The 4,134-nt window shown below is 38.7% G+C and overlaps 2 long non-coding RNA genes across 3 annotated transcripts; both read right to left on the reverse strand.

Moving 5' to 3' along the window:
- Nucleotides 1-633: 633 nt before the first annotated feature.
- LOC311030264 lies at nucleotides 634-2,584 on the reverse strand. 2 transcript variants are annotated; one of them, XR_014598954.1, is made up of 4 exons: nucleotides 2,467-2,584; nucleotides 2,023-2,374; nucleotides 1,515-1,691; nucleotides 634-1,326 (listed from the first exon to the last, which is right to left on the reverse strand). It is a non-coding gene; the product is annotated as an uncharacterized lncRNA (long non-coding RNA). The 2 variants fall into 2 exon arrangements; XR_014598955.1 differs by having other exon boundaries at nucleotides 2,023-2,575.
- Nucleotides 2,585-2,992: 408 nt separating this feature from the next.
- LOC311030268 lies at nucleotides 2,993-3,841 on the reverse strand. Its single transcript, XR_014598959.1, has 3 exons — nucleotides 3,642-3,841; nucleotides 3,137-3,254; nucleotides 2,993-3,043 (listed from the first exon to the last, which is right to left on the reverse strand). It is a non-coding gene; the product is annotated as an uncharacterized lncRNA (long non-coding RNA).
- Between the last annotated feature and the right edge of the window lie 293 nt (nucleotides 3,842-4,134).

A 4,134-nucleotide genomic window follows, 5' to 3' on the forward strand; every position in this document is an offset into this window, starting at 1 on the left:
GCATAAAAAGTCAAACCACGTCACATATGTTTATATTTTGAGAAAGCCTTTGTAAATAAATACATTAACACAAACATTTAATCGCGCTATTTTAGCACTTATTCTTGTCGCTCCGTTTCGCAGACTAACAGGGGTACGTTCAAAGACAGAACTGTTCGATCAACGTTTGAAAAAAGAACTTCTGGGGTTCGTAATTTGGATCTATTGTTGTTGTTCTGGTGTAATAATGTGGTTTAAAGTTTGTTTACATATAATGTGGCTATCGAGACTGTGCCCCACACGTCAATCAGATTGATTATTAGTGAAGCTAACGCTAGCTAACAACGTTAGCTAACGTTGCTGCTTGTGAACATACTTCAAGAGAGCGATGTGCTTCTCTGTGTAGTTTGGACAGATTTAGTGGCCATCATGTAGCCTATGAGCTTTATTTCCATTTTTAATGTGCAAATAAACTCAAACTTTAGATGCTTTTATATCAAACAGGTGGGTTTCAAAAAAGACACAGTTGTGGATTAAATGTACATGTATTTATTCCAGATGTTAAAGTTCTCCTCCAGACAGATTAAAGAATGACACTGTAAACCAGCGGTCACCGACCTTATTGACCCTGAGAGATACTTCCTAGGTCGTGAATCTGACAAAGGGCGACCAGTTTGAAACACTTATGAAATAACACATTTGCTTTGACCTCAGAACCAGCATAGGTCAGAGTTCACCTACATTCACTAAACTTATATTTAAGTTATAATAAACTTGTTTTTAATGCTTTTTTAAAAAACATTGTCATTTTCAAATCTATATAAATGCAAGTCTGATTAAAGAAGAATAGCAAAAGAATAAAAATAACATTTTTGAACAGGCACCTGTTGACAAAATGAAGCTTGAAGTCTGAAGACAAGTTAACATGAAGGAAAGGCTAGCTAATGAATGTAGCCGCCAAGGCGCTGATTAGTTTGGATGTCAAAAGCTTTGATAGGCATGGCTTTCCATGGCTTCAATATACAACATATATTTACAACATAGATAATAACATCTACAAGAAATCTACATTTTTTTCCTCCGCCGTGGGATTTTTACAAAACAAGAGTCTTGTAAACCACCCCACCCCTCCCTCTCCTCCCAACTAGATTTCTTCATCAGAATCATCACTACTGCTGTCCTCTTCACTTTCCACGTCTTCCTCCATTGTGAAGAAACCGGGCTCTGTGTTGACAGTGGCGTAGGTGCCTGTGACTGCACTCAGTTTGTTTTGGAGAAAGTCTTTTCTCTGTAAAAGACAGGCGTGCGGTCCCCTGTATCCGGCCTCGGTCATATCCCAAGGAGTGGCTTGAGGGAAAAGTGAAAAGGAATGAGATTTAAAATTAGGCAGATACATTTGGAAATGTAATGCAGTTTGAATGCCCAACTCTGAGGCTGTGTTTTTGTCTACTAAAAAGGAAAATAAAAAAAAATGTCAGTCATTGGGAATGCTCCTCTTTTAATAAATAAATAAATAGAATATTTGTAGAACATACTGTGGTTCCTGATGTTGTCCTCAGTGTGATGAAGGAGGTTCTCCAGATTATCTAATGCCTTTCTCAGGCACTGATAATGCTGGGTCATCTCCTTCACAATTATGAGCTTCTCCTCTTCCATACGCCCGACCAGCATGACTTGGTCGAAAAGTCGCCTCTTCGAACGGAGGCTCACCACTATTTTAGAATAGAGAACAGATGTGACAGAATCAAAACATTTGAGCATGTTCCATGTTCATGTGCCCATTGGTTAATAAAAGAATGGGTCAGTTTTTCCTCATACCTACTGTTGCTGACTATTGTTCTCTATTTGACTGATCTCTATCACTTAATCAAGCCTTTTCTAACATTCCATACTACAAAATAAGCAATAAAAGTATGTATGATTCGTACTGATATCATATTGGATTGATATCGGTATCGGCCAATATGTTTTCATGTATGGACTTTGTCAGTGTATTTTAAACCAATATTCACAGCTCAATATCAAAATGATGACTTTGCTTACCATCTCCTTGCACTTCCCAAGGCAGAACCACATTATCAGACAGGCTGCATGCTGCTTCTATGTCAGTTGTGTCTTGACCAGCAGCAACAGTGTTGAACTGGATTATCTTCTCTCTTCGTTTTTTCTTGAGCTCACCCAGTCTCCTCCGTTTCCGTTGCCTTGTTTGATTGCTGTCTGTTAGTTTAAAAAAAGTATTATTAGTAAGAATAACAAAGAAGCATTAGTTGTTGAGTGATGCAATACTAAATACCATTTTGTCGATAGAGATCATGCTTCTTCCTTCTGAGGGAATAGATGATCTCATCTATTTCTCTCTGGAGCTCTTCCTGGCTACTATGAGCACCATGATTCTCTTGAAAAACAGAAACAGGCAGAGTTTGAAAACCAAATGAAGCCAAATGAATGACAGTACCAAACTGACTTGTCAGCGACAATGTTGCTTACCAGTGGCTGCCCACTGCTTCACATCCTCCACCCACTGTTCTGTGTCATCCAGTGTGATGTTGAGGTCTTCCTGGAGATGCTGAAGATTTGCAGCTTCCAACTCTGCTCTCTGTGTAGTCTATTTAGAATGTTTTCAGCAGAAAAATACAATGTCAGAAGAATGTTCACTCAATTATCTGCTGCTAAATGCTTAATACTTTGCATTCTACATGTCAAAGTATCCTTGGGAAAGATACTGAATCCCATATTGCTGTCTATGTGAATTATATTCTGATGAGGAGCTGGCACATTGTACAGTAGTTTCAGTCACCAGTGTATTCACGTGTATGAATGTGTGTGACAATGAGATGAATGTGGACATACTTTGTAAAGCTTTGGAATGGTCACAAACACTAGAAAGCTGTGCTATATAAATACATTCCATTTACCATCCATTTAACCATTCAATGACAAATGTAAATGTTAAAAAAGTGTAGACTTCTTACTTTGACAAATCGTTTTGCCAGTGTCTTGTGGAGACTCTCCACCTTCCTGCTGTTCCATTCCATTGCAAGCATTGTTATCATATCAGCTCTGCCTGTATAAAACAAAACAGAGAATATGCACATTCAAATCAATTTTATTATCTGGTGTTGTTTCAAAGCATGCCACTTCATTTTTTTGAACCAACCTGACTTGGTCATGTATTTTGTGGTCAGAGCTGCCCTTGAGAGAAAACTGTTGACCTGCTCCACCTCCTCACCAACAGTATTTCCTGCACCATCCTGGTTTCTGCCACTCCACTTCACCTGCTCCAAAATAAACAAACATATACACAAATATATGCACTGCTTATAAAATACCTGTATTTACTTGCTCTCTTGCTTACACCAAAGTGTCCGGGCATGTTTTTGTACTTGTTTCCTCACCAGTTGTAACTGTTAGGCCAGAGATATACTTCCTTTTTAAGCATGTGTGTCCTTAACAACATCTTGATTTCTGAGGAGCTGCAAAAGAACTGTCCAAAATGACACTATGCAAAAAAAGGTAGCTATGGTGAACACTAGTTAAAAGCAAGTATATCTCTGGCCTTACAGGAACTTTGACAAGCCCGTAACATGATTACAACATATTAAGTGATTTCACTAATGTGGTCAATCTTCTTATGACACAAACTCTTAACTTGCACACTGTACCTCACATTTGCCAGTGTGAGCCTTGGCATGCATTACAGAGAGGAAAGGCCTCATGGCTGTAAGTATTTGGAGCTCAGGCAACTTCACTGCCATCTTCTCCAAATATGGCCAATACCTGTAGAGAAAACCACTTAGTGCTTAGGTTGCATACTGACATGATTATAGGGAGATAAATCAGAGGTAGTTGTGATGGGAATTTTTCATTTAGCAGTTCATTATAGTGTAATTAGTAGTTTGAGTAGTTTTAACTCATACTATTCCATGTGTGTCATGAGGTGTCCTGTATTCTGCACTTATGTCATGTCATGTGTTACATGAGTTGTGAAATGCATCTTGTGACACCAGCACAGCTGGCAAGTCAATATGGATCTCTGGACACTGATGAGTGGTTCAAACACCACATTCTGGACAAAGTTCTCCGTCTACACAAACAACGGAACAATGCTTCTCTGATGACACATCACAAACAACTGTATAAAAAGCCCTTCTCAAG

The sequence above is a fragment of the Eutrigla gurnardus genome, assembly GCF_963514095.1.
Source record: "Eutrigla gurnardus genome assembly, chromosome: 19".
NCBI lineage: Eukaryota > Metazoa > Chordata > Actinopteri > Perciformes > Triglidae > Eutrigla > Eutrigla gurnardus.